Source organism: Desmodus rotundus, chromosome 9, assembly GCF_022682495.2.
Source record: "Desmodus rotundus isolate HL8 chromosome 9, HLdesRot8A.1, whole genome shotgun sequence".
In the NCBI taxonomy this organism is placed as follows: Eukaryota; Metazoa; Chordata; class Mammalia; order Chiroptera; family Phyllostomidae; genus Desmodus; species Desmodus rotundus.
The window spans coordinates 47,612,801-47,625,465 of record NC_071395.1 but is presented as its reverse complement, the minus strand read 5'-3'; positions in this window follow the sequence as shown (position 1 = coordinate 47,625,465).

Below are 12,665 nucleotides of genomic sequence, written 5' to 3'. Positions count from 1 at the left end.
GTTTCTCCTGCTGCCACCAGTTCGGGCCCCTCCTGCTCGTCCCTGTGTGGGGCTTTGCCCCCCTGCCCCTCGCAGTCTCACCTGATCCTCACACCACTCTGTGGGCTGATTGATCCCTGGCCCCCCAACTTCACAGAGGGGGAAACTGAGGTTCAGAGAGTACAAGCTTCGTGTCCTCTTACAGTGCCCAGGCAGAGAGGGGGTTGGAACCTCCCCCTCCTGGCTTACACTCCGCAGAGTCCCCATGGCCCTTCCAATGAGCTGCAGATCCTTCACCTGGACCTGCCGGGAGCCTCGCCCCCAGGCCTTTGCCCACACGGGCCCTGTGGCTGGCAATGCCCTCACTTATGCCCCAAGACCCTCTTCCCGCCTGCCTTCCTCCAGGAAAGCTCCTGGAAGCCCCCAGCTCAGCCCTCCCTGCCCTCTCCCTGGCCCTGACCCCTTGACTGTGAGACCAAAAGGCATCCGGCCAAAAATCTTAAAAAGAAGTCCTGTAAGCAAGCCATTGGGTGCACGGAAGGCTCACCAGCCAGAATCACGATGAGCGGCCTGATAACTCTCCTGTTTTCTGCCAGCTGCCCCGTGATGACACGGGCCAGCTCTTCTGAGAAGCGCACGCAGAGAGGCCCCAAAACCACCCTCAGCCGCCGCTGATAGCAGATAACAGCCTCCACGCTGTGGTTTTCGCAGCGATCAGACTTGTGGCCCCAGGCCGACCGAGCAGGGAGAGATCAAAACAGTGCCTGGGCCCTGCCGTGGTCAGGGGCAGAGGGCCACGCGGGGCGCTCAGGGACGCCCAGGGACGCCAGGGTGAGGCGGCCTCCAGCGCCCGACGGTAGCGTTAGGTTGGGAGCTTTTTCCGTCCATTTCACAGATTCAGAAACTGAGGTCCCATTGGCCCTCCTGCCCCCTTTTCTGGGTCTGGCTTTGTCCAGTGTTGTCATTGTCACATGGATCTGAAACACCCTTTGCTTCATAGATGGGGTAGTAGTGGAACAAACCCCCATCGGGCCTGAAGATGTCCAAGGAAAATGTGTGGGCTGTTGCAGGGGGCTGGTAGGAAGTGCCAGCAACTCAGCTTCCTCTGTCCAGGACTGTGGCCTCTTTTCTCTTTTCTGGGTTCAGGCTTGAGGCTGGCAGGAGTTGGCTAAGGGCTCTAGCCCTGGAGAAGCCAACTGAGCTCAGTCCCGCTGGAGACAGAGCCTTGGTTCCAGAATGCATTCATGCCGTTCCATGAAGTTTCACACTGTTCTAGCTTTCTCAGGATGGCACGCACAGGCCTGAGCTGCCTGCACCCCGGAGACTCCAAGGGCAGGGCTGGGTCTGCGGTATGCCCACCCACTTTCAGAAAATATGTATTTTTTAAGATTTTATTTACTTATTTAGAGAGAGGAAGGGAGGGAGAAAGAGAGGGAGAGAAATATCCACGCAAGGGAGAAACCCTGATCAGTTGCCTGTCGCATGCGCCCAGCCGGCATCCGAACTCACAACACAGGCAGGTGTCCCGACTGGGAATCAAACCAGCAACCCTTCACTTCGCAAAATGACACTCAGCCAACTAAGCCACACCAGTCAGGGCTCAACAAATATTTTCTGAGTGGCTGTAGTGTGCTGGGCCCTGTCACTGGGTCCATCCACAGGCGTGTTTGGAACAAAATCTGAGCCCCTCACTGAGGCCCACAAGGCCCAGTGACCTGGCCCGGCCACCCTCTGACCTCATCTTTTCCCATTCCGAGCTGCTCCATAACCACACCGGGCGCAGTTCTGCCTCAGGTCCTTTGCACTGACTGTTCCTTCTGCCCAGAATGCTGTTCCCCTGGCTCACCCCCTCCCCTCCTGCGGGTCTCAGCTTGAACGAGGCCTTCGTGACCTTCCCAGCGACAACAACCCTTCTATATTTTTTCTGATCCTGATCCATTTTTCTGTGTCACAAAGGTTTTACCCAATGTTATTTTTAACGTTTGTACATTTATCGTTTCTCTCCCCACTGACAAGAACGCTCGTCCATCTCACCCACTGCCGTAGCCCCAGCTGAGCACACAGCAGCTGCATAATTAGTCCTCGGGAATAGGCGTCTGGGTCTGATGGGCATGCGTGTGGTTGGGAGGAGGCCGATTCGGGCTGGGGAGGTCAGCGGGGCCCCCAAGCCAGCACGGAAGACAAGGGGTGAAGAGTTTGCTCTCCAGAGAGGCTGGGCAGGTGTGGCTCAGGCCTGGGACAGAGCCCTCGGGGACTACAAGGCGAGGGTTTTGCCAGGGCCCTGGGCCTGGTCCAGTCCCGTGTTCTGAGATTATCCTTTTCCTGTTTGCCACCATAGGATGTGGGGAGTCGACATGTGTTTATATCGAGGTATCTAGTTAAATAAAGATGTTCAGGGAGCCCCACACAGCCTCCCCGCAGCTTTGCAAGAGGTACATTCCCATGGCACCGTCACCAGACCTAAGGAGCCAGCGCTGGTGCATTCACACGGCTACTCACTGAACGCCAGTGCATTGGTGCGTCGCCAGCCTTCCATGGACGTCCTCTGTGCACCTCGGGAGTCCACGCTGCGTTTGGCTCTTTTTAAAACAATGGGTTTTATGTATCAGAAGCCTGGTCGTGAAACCAGAGAAGGCTTGTCTGTGGACCTCTGTCTGTGAGGCCGCCCTTGGGCAAGGGGTCCTCCAGGCCAGGGGCAGGCTGATGGGGGTCCAGGGGAGAATTAAGGCCCCGTCTGAGAAGGAATGTCCTAACCCTGAGAGCTGTCTGGGGCAAGGGTCCCAACAGGCTGCCCTGTAGGTAGTGAGCACCCTGTCACTGGGGCATGTAAGGAGGTTCTGTTTGGATCCCTAGAGGAGATTCCATGGGGTCCTCAGCCTGCACAGAGAAGTGGGACAGGATGCCCTCTGACCCCAAACTTCCAGTCCAGGTCTCTGATGCCCATTCGGGGAGCAGTATTTGGAGCTCCTCTGTCCCATTTTCCCAGCAGCCCACCCACATCCCTCTCTGCCTTCGCATCTGAGGGGCTGAGTTTTCACACTTAGCAAGTGAGTGCCCCCTGAATCCCTGTGTTCCAGTCCGTGAGACACGGGCTTCCTCTACACACCCAATAGGATGGCTGTCTTCAAAGAGCCAAAAATGAACAAGTGTAGGCAAGGATGTGCAGCCGGAACCTGCCTGCGTTGCCAGTAAGAACGTAAAAATGGCTCGGTAGCTTTGCCAAAGCGTTTGGCAGTTCCTCAATAGATTAAGCACAGAGTCACCATATGACACAGCATCTTCACCCCTAGGCGCGGGCACAGGGGGCGTGCGCACAGGCGTCTGCACAACCACCTGGGCAGCGCGTGGCAGCGGAGCACTGCCGCACGCTGAGGCGCGGGGGAGCCTTGGAAGCACCCGGCTCGGTGCAGGAATCCAGAGCAGGCAAATCCACAGAATCCGAGATGGGAAGCAGACTGGTGGTTGTCAGGGGCGCGGGTGGGGCTGGGGAGTGGCTGCCCATGGGGACGAGGTCTCCTTCGGGGGGCATGAAATTGTTCTGGAGCCAGATAGAGGTGCCGGTTGAACAACGCAGTGAATGTATAGATGTCGCTGAATTGTACAGTTTAGAATGGTTAAAATGGTAAATTTTATGTTGTATAAATTTTATCTCAACTTTTAAAAACTCAGAGCTAGCCTCTGTGATCCCCCCCTAAAGCAGGGGACTGGAAGTGCACAAATGGTCCCTTCCCCACCCTCCGGCCCAGCCACCAGGGCAGATCTGAGACCCTGGCCCCTCACAGCAGTTCAGAGGGGGGTAGATGCTGGAAGCCCATCCAGTCAGGGCAGCTGGGTGTCCATCTGCCTTCCTACACCCCCCCCTGCAATGGGTCCGCCACCCAGGCCAGAGCAGTAAAGGGGGAAGTGGGGCCTTCTGTGGTCTCTAGGCCCCTGGATTTGCATCGACCACTTTTACATAAAATCTTTCCAGGCTGGGCCCAGTGGGCCCTAACGCCGGCCAAGGGGTAGGGCTGAGCGTGGAGGTGGGGGTGGCCTTGCGGGAGGGTGCTGCAACCCCGGCCTGACCCACTGGTTCCCTTTTTAGAGGAATGTTATCACTGCTGGCTTCTTAGAAAGAACCGAGGTGGGGGAGCCTGCCAGGCCCTGTCAGCCCTGGGGGCTGCCTCTGCCCTGTTTTCTCCTTTTGGGGGTGTAGGTCAGAGCCCCATCTCAGGGGTGCAGGGGGAGGATGGGGAGTCAGAGCGGGAGACGACAGTGACCATCTGTCCAGTGCTTTCTGTGTCCCTGGCTTTCCATGTGGCATGGTCACCTCCTGGGACCCCCAAAAGAGGACACTGGGGTCCCCATGGTGGACAGACTGAGGCCAGGCTGGGGTCGAGCTCAGGCTGATAAAGCCCCCGTTTGAGATAAGGGGTGGGTGACCTGCCATTGTTTATTCGGGCAACAAATATTTACGGAGCTCCTCTGGGTGCCAGTGCGGGGACTGGGAGCCGGAAATTCAATGGGGTGACAAGTGAGCTAGCAGCAAGGTCCCAGATCTGCAGTGAGGGGCTGGGCCAGGGGGGCTGGGTGGTCACCAGCCCCTGCGTGGCAGGAGGTGAGTGTCCCCTGCCAGGCGTCTCTTCCATCGCTCTCTCTTTCCTGCTTCAGTTTCACCCCCGTGGGCTTGAATTTGCATTATTGGGACATGGTTTTCTTTTTAAAACTTCCACCTTCTGCTCTCTCTGCAGTCTTTTGGTACAGGGTGGGGGGCACCCTTACCTCATGGTGCCCCACTGGCAAAGGATTTCCTCCTTGGCTTTGGGCTTCTCAGAAGAGCCACCTCTGAAATGCCCCCTGGGATGGCCATGTGCCCTTGAGCTGCCCTCCCCATTTTACAGATGAGGACACCGTGAGTTCAGACAGGGACTCGAACCCAGAATGCCTGCCTGCTTCTTGGACAAAAAGATCCTTCCCACCCTCCAGGCACAGGGGGCGTCTGCAAAGGAAGAGGCCTGGAGATTCATGTCTGGCTCCTGTGGCGTCTCCGCCACCACGTGGCGGGACAGCTGGGCCTCGTTGGGCCTCAGTTTTCCCTTCTGGCAAACGGGCTGAGTGCACTTCACTCACTCCGTCACAGACATGCCCGCTTGTGGCTCCAGTGGCCTTTGCATGTGTCCACCCCACGGCGACAGTCTCCGCTCGGTGGCACTGCTTTTGAGGCTCGATGTGGCCAGTCCCTGCCTCCTCTCCTTTTCTTCTTTGTAAGCACTTTATTCAACTATAATATATAGACATAAAAGCACCTAAATCCTAAGTCTACAGCTGGATGGGTTTTTGCAAAGTGAATGCACCCAAGTGACCAGAGCTCAGATCAAGAAACAGAGCCCCCCGGCCCGGCCCCGGTGCCGAAGCTGCCACGCAGACTCGCTGTTCAGAGTGGACGGCTGACGACTGTGCCTGCAGTGAGGCTGCCTGACCCGTCGCTGGGCCCCCGTTCGCAGTGAGAAAGGGGCAGGCTGCAGAGTGAGGGGCGGTTTCCCTCCCCGTTCTGGGCTGTCGCTGCCACTTGGAAGAGGAGCAGACAGATAGCAGCGGGTTTGGGGAAGACCACTTGGTGTCTACACCACCAGCGTAGTCGTGTGTGTGTACTGTGAGTGCGTGTGTGTGCAAAGACCAAGTGGTACTCTGGGAGAAGGCACTGGTGGCTTTAAGGTGTTTAACCTGGAGGACAGATGCAGGCCCCTGTCACTTGTTCCAAATGGCTGGACGGCAGAGCAGAGCAGGATGGGACCTGAGAGAGGCATCAACTTTCACCACAGTTTCTAAGCAACAGACCAGGCTGCTCCGAATGGTGGTGAGCCTCCCGTCAGGAGAGGCATGCCAGCCTGCTGTCCCCTTGGCAGCGAGCTGAGCAGGAGCTCATGACTGTGGGCTCTCCCTCCAGGCCTTGCTGAGAGACAGCCGAGGAGGACTACTGCAGGGGACGGTGGCTGTGCTGAGACCTTTCTCAGGGGAAGATGAAAGCCCAGAACTGGGCACTGACCTGCCCAAGGTCATTAGGCCAAAACCAGCTTTCCAGGCACAGGCCCGGCTTGGAGCTCCGGCTTTGAGTAAAGTTCAGGTTGGGTTATATCTGGCGCAGCCGTTCCCTCTCGCCGGCTGCAGCTGCCCGGGGTGGGGACTGCTGGGCATGCTCCATCACCCGCATTGGCAAGCGGCCCGCAGGTGCTGGGACCGCCATTTACATAGCCACGCTTGGCCTACTCCGCTCGGCTGCTGTCCTGCCCCCGCCCCACTCACCAGGAAAAGGCCAAGGGGCGGAGAGCGGGAGCTGACTCCGAGCCCCAGTGAGCTCTTGAGTATTTTTATTTCACTTCTGCGTTTCACTTTTACTGGCCCCGAGTGAAATGTGCCTGTCAGTCCCATCCCGAGCGAGTTATTAGGCCTGGGGGCTCTGTGCTGTGATGACCAGGCTGGGGCAGGGGGGCCAGCTGGGCCTGGCTTGAATCCCAAGCCCATTGCTCACTGGCCATGTGATCTCTGAAGCCCCCCAGGAGGGGACCCCACGCCTGGGTTCTAATGTGACCCTGCCTCTGGGCCTCAGTTTGCCCCTCTGTAAACTGGGAATAAGCAGTCACCTTTTCATAACACCACCTCTCCGATCCAGCACCTGTGTGGGGTCTGGCCGGGCGCTGGTCTGGGGGCTTGGCTGAGTGGAGGGTGGCGAGGAGTCCTGGAGAGGCCTGGGCCAGTTGTGTGTCCTCGAATTTGAGAAACTTGGGCTTGTATAATGACCTCATCATGAGGCTGGTTTAAAATGAAGATCCCTGGGCCCTGCCCAGGGGTGGGAGGAGGGGGAGGGTGGGCCTCTAGGTGTCAGCAGGTTCCACGTCAGGCCCAGAAACTTCAGGAAAGGCTCTGGGTCCCATGAGTGTGTTTGGAGTCGAGTCTGTGTCCTGGGACAGGACTGGGGAGGGGGCGTGGGGAGGGAAGAACCGAATCTCAGAGAGATGAAGACACTTTGTCCTGTGTCACTAAGGGCAAGTGGCTGCATAGGGATTGACTGGGGGTCCCTCTGCCCTGCTCTGGGCTCCAGGTGCCCTTGTCCCCGAAGCCGTAGGGCCAGCGGGGCTGCAGTGAACGTGAAGCCCAGGGCTTCCCCCGGGAACAGCTTGGAGCTGAGTTAGGGTTTATATAGTGGCTCCCAAAATATCTGGCCATGGATTGGCCAAAGCTGGGGCGGGCGCGGCTGGCCAATGCTGCGGCTTCCTGTCCTGCCAAGCTGTTTCCTGCTGATAGCCAGGCCCAGTGGCCTTATCGGTGACCCTGGGGCTACCAGGAGGACAGCCCCCCTGTACCAGGGGACAGAGTGTTCTGGCCTCAGTGGGGGCTGCAAGGACCACGGTGGGGGTCAGAGTGAGCAGCCTGAGGTGGGCAGTGGGTCATTCGATGAATGTCTGGGGAAGGAGCACTGTAGCTGGAGTCAGCTGTGGCTTTGGGGTGAAATTTCTGCATGACACTGGGGAGTTGGGCCCCTCTCAAAGTCACCCTCATTCATCGAGTGGGGTGGGGTAGTGGTGTCTCCATTTCCTTCAATGTGTTGCCCCGGCCCCTCGGTCTAGCCGTCCAGGAGCCCCAAGTTTGGGGGAGACAGAGCTGGACAGAGGTGACCTCTTTAATGCTCTTCAAGCCATGTGAGCAAAATGTGGAACTTGGCTCAATAAATCAGCGCTGCCCCTCTCGGACCGGAGCCACCTGACTCCCCTGGTCGGGGGACACAGAAGTGTGTGGCGGGGCAGAGACCTGTGTGTCAGCGTTCACCGCGTTGCGACTCACAGCAGCCGGAAGGGCAACAGCTCAAATGCCCATCGATGGGTGAAGGGCAACCACGATGTGGCCCATCCACGCGGTGGAATGCTCCTCATAAGGAAGGGGCGAAGCGTGGGCCCAGGCCACGACGTAACCGTGGGCTGAGGGAGAGAAGCCGGCACAAAGGCCTTGTCTTGTACGAGCCCGTCTGTGTGAAAGTCCAGAGCAGGCAAACGCTCAGAGACGGAAAGCAGACGGGCGGCTGCGGAGGCTGGGGGACTTGGGAGGGACTGCTGATGGGGACGGGGTCTCCTTTTGGAACGCTGAAAACGTTCTGGAACTAGATGTCGGCAGTGGCCGCACAACCTTATGAACCCACAAAACGCCCAAGTCGTTCATTTCAAGGTGTTTCCTATTCATTTTATGTCCTGTGAACTTTTTTAAAAAATGATCTTTTAAGTGTGTGGCAGTTTGTTGGAGGTGGATTTTTGGATTTTTCAATGATGAAGGCTGCTCTGTCTGCTTTCTGATTTTCCTGGCTGAGGGTGGACTGGCTCCCCGCTTACAGGCAGTCAGTGCTGAATAGAAGACAGGCGCTGGAGCTGCAGGGGCCCGCCCCTGCTGCAGCGATGACCAGGCTGACCAGTGCGCTAGCTCTCCCAGCCCGCCGGACCCCGTCCTGCACGCGGCCCCCGAGCACCCCCACAGAACCCTCCCTGAGAGGCGAGGGCCACGTGAGGCCATTTCCCAGGTGACGGACACCCAGCAGGCAGGCAGCGGGGCCCAGGGTGCACCCTGCCCGGGCTGGCTCTAGCGCTGCATGCTCGGAGCCTCCCAGGCCCCTCCCTTCCCGAGTGTGGTGGGAGCTGCACGGTGACCTCAGGCCCCCACACACACCCACTCACGTGGCCGGGCTCCTGCTGCCCGTGGCCTTCTGGGAAGCAGTGCCAGGTGCAACCTGTTTCTCTTGGAAGGGAGCAGAGCCAGGAATGGGATGGGAAACGCTCTCAGTGTCTGAGCGCAGGCGGGGCGGGAGGGCCAGTGCAGGAACCGCCAGGGGGCTGGGAGAATTCTGGGCTGGAGGAGCAGCGGGGGAGGGCTGCTGGCCTGTGGTCTCCGAGCTGGGACATGCCCATCCCTGCTGGGTGACAATGGTCATGTCATTTCTGCTTCCCAACCTTAGTTTTCTTCTGTGAAATGGGCTTTATAATCGTCGCTGCCTCAGAGCAGACCAGCAGGATGAACGAAACAATTGAGGGGTTCACCTGAGGGGGAGCCCCATTTGTCAGACAGAAATAGGGACAAAGATGGCTGCTTGGGTCCTAGATGGGACAACTGAGAACCACTCTGGGTTTAAAAGCAGACAAGCAACAGTAAGGCAGTGCCTTGGAAACTGAAACTAGGTTCCTGACAAATGAATAAAAAAAACGTGGTCCATCCACACTGTGGGATATCATTCAGCCTGGAAAAGGAAGGGCGTTCCGACACCTGCTACAGCGCGCATGAAGTTCAGGGACACGGTGCTCAGTGAGATACGGCAGACACGTCAGGACAGACACCGTGTGATCCCACTCACAGGAGGTCCCTGGCTTGCCAGGCCCACAGAGACAGGAAGTAGATGGAGGGAGCCAGGGGCTGGGGAGGCGGGTAGGGAGTCAGTGTTCACTGGGGACAGAGGTTCAGTGTGGGAAGGTGAGAAGGTTCTAGAGGTGGATGGTGTGCTGGCTGCACTACAATGTAAATGCACTTAAGGCCACTGAATTGCACACTTAAAAGTAGTTAAAAAGGTACATACTGTTATGCATACCATAATAAAAAAGAGCCAGTGGCCCCATGGTTCCTCCCAGTGGAGCTGCTCTGGGCTTAGCTGCACTAGAGGGGCTTACTGGGTGTGACCCCCTCCCCGCTTGCCTGCCCAGCTCCAGCCCATCCTAAAAAACCCAACTGTAATGCCCCTCCTTCAGGCAGCCCTCCCTGATCTCCGGGATAGGTCTGAGCTCTGCCATTGGGCCCCCAGTCCTTCCTCTGGCTTGTCCCTGACACCTTGGAGCTGGGGTGTCTCTGCCTGGCTCCATCAAAGGGTGAGGCTGAGCTGGGGTGAGGGTCAGGGAGTGGGAGCCCTGCCTTGGGGGTGAGGGAGCGGGGCAGCAGCAGGAGGAAGGAGGCCAGGAGACTGAGACCCTTTTGCTCAGTGGCCATTGTTGACTCCCCTTCCCACACCCGCATGTGCCCCAAGGAGTCCCCCTGTGTAGGGGACAGAGCAGGACACACATCACCATGTGGGCTTGGCTGGGCAGGGGCTCAGGGGCAGAAAGGGACATCTGACCCCGGCTCAGTGGCACTGGGCCCTGATTGAGCCCTAGGAGGGAACTAGGGGTCCGAGGGGAGAAGCGGGGGCAGAAAAGCTTGTCCCTTCAAAGGTCAAGCTTGAGGGCGGTGTGTGTTCACGTGCTGTGTGTGCGTCTCTGTGCGTGTTGGTGTACATGTGGCACCCATGTGTGTGCACGCGTGTTTGCGGCAGTTTTGAGGAACTGAATCCCCTGGTGGGATGTGTTTGTTGCCCAGAGGGTGTGGGAGGGCCCTCCACACCGCCCTCACCCCCAAGGCTGCCCCACCCACAGTCCCCCTGTCCCCAAGCTTCTCAGCTCTCTCTGGACAACCCCCAAATCTGACCTCTCCACGCCTCCCCCCCCACCCCCAGCCTCCCTCCTGCTCAGCTCACCCCTGTTTCACAACCCCCCAGGGGAAGCTGTGAAAACACAAAGCCCTCCATGGTTCCCCACCCCCTTCTGAGGGGCCCTGGTCTTTATCCTCCGCTGCCACCCTGGGCCAGCTTTACGCCCCTCGCTGTTCCCACCCAGCATCCCACATGCTGTGAGCATGGACGTCACCTCTAGCCCTCACTCCACTGCCCCCAAGGGGAGGAGCTTAGTTGTCCCATTCAGTTGCTTTTCTGCATGAGAACAGGGCTGTGTAAACGGAAGGTGCATAATAAATGGTTGCATGAACAAATGAGGACAGGGAGGGGGGCTGGAGAGGTCAGAGGGGCCAAATGGGACAGGGACTCACCTGCTGGCTTGGCCAGGAAACAAATGCGGGGGAGTCACCCAAAGCCGCCTGCTGGTCCCCGATGGTCGTCAAAGCATCCCTGGGGTCCTAGTTGGGTGAAGGGGCACGCGCCACACGGGGAGCAGGACCTGTTGGGAGCCAGGCACGCCCAGTGCAGTGGGCAACATGGCTTCTGTTAGGTAGGTGCAGGAGGGGAGGCCAGAGGGAGGGACGTGAGATTCAGAAGGTGGGAGGGCAGGGGCATCACTGGTCAAGGTGGAGGGGAAGCCTCGATTTCCCTTTTGTGCTGTGGGGCAGCTGGGCCACGGCCAGCAAGGCAGGAGAGCGCCGTCACCCCAGGAGAGGAGAATGGGAGTGGCTGGCTCTGTTGGGGACCTCCGGGCTCTGTGGTCATTTCCCGGGAGGCAGGAGGCCCTGGGAGCATCTTCGGCTCAAGATCAAGCTGGGAGAAAGGATTCAGCTGAGAGAATGAAGATGGAGAAAGTGGGAGGAAAACACAGAAGGAGATGGTGGTCCAAAGCCAAGGACAGAAGGCAGAGGCTTGCCAGGTGGGACCCTGGTGAGGAGCTTAGTGGCGGATGCACTGGAGTTGGGCCGTGCATGGACCACAGCCCCGACAGGAGGGCTGGTGAGGGCCTGTCGATACCGGTGTGGGAGCTAAAATGGCGCCACCACCTTGGGAGACTGTTTCGTAGGGTCTCCTGGAGCCAAACACAGGTCTCTCTTCGTTTCTAACCCAGACGTCCAGCCCCTGGGCATTTACCCACGAGAGATGAAATGTGCAGCTGGCACGAGACCTGGGCTAGTGCACTCAGCACAGCTTTCTCCCTGACACCTCTGGGCACAGCACAGATGCGCATCAGCGGGAGAACTGGGCATTGGAGGAGCGTGTGAAATAGTAGACAGCGAGGAAAAAGGGCAGGCCGTGGGTGAATGGGGAAGGCATGATGCGGAGCAAAAGCAGCCAGATCCTGAACGGAACCCACGGTGATTCCGTTTACCTGAAGCTCAAGAACAGGAGCAATGAACCAACACTGTTAGCCAACAGGACCCTGGCTCCCTCTGGGAGGTGACAGAGGGAGGCTTCCCGGGGACTGGGCGGTGTGATGTGTTGGTCTGAGCAGGCACGGGGAAAGGATGCTTCAGTCCGCACACTTCAGATCTGAGTACCCAGCGCATCTTGTTGCGTGTTCTGTCTCGACCTAAAAGTGAATCTGTTTAGCCACTAAAACAAAACAAAAAGCTGGGTTGCACTTTCAATACATGAACTCTCTAGCACTAAAAGCGTGTGAGTGATGAGGATGTAAACAGAATGGATGCTGCTCCGAGGTGGGCGGCGGGGAGGCTGGGCGGGCGGGGGTCTCTGTGGGGCCAGGGGCTTTGGTTGATCAGGGTGGAGCAGGCGGGTGGAAGGGCAGGCTGGCGGGGGAAAGTGCTCGTTGAAAAGAACGTGCCAGGATTTTTCAGGCACAGACCCTCAGCTTGCTCTCAAAAAGTTAAACATGTAATTACCATGTGGCCCAGCAATTCGCCCCTAGGTATGGACCCAAAAGGACTGAAGCAGGGACTCACAGACATTTTCACACTCATGTTCACAGCCGCATTACTCACAACGCCGAAGGGCGACACAGCCCAGACGTCCCTTAATGGGTGGTGGGTAATCAAAATGCGGTAACTCCACCCAGTGAAATACTACTCGGCTGTAGAAAGGAGCAAAGCACTGCCCTGGCCGGGGGCTCTGCTGGCTGGAGCGTCATCCAGTACACCAACAGCTGCAGGTTTTACCCCCGGTCAGGGCGCGTGCTTGGGTTGAGGGTTTGATCCCC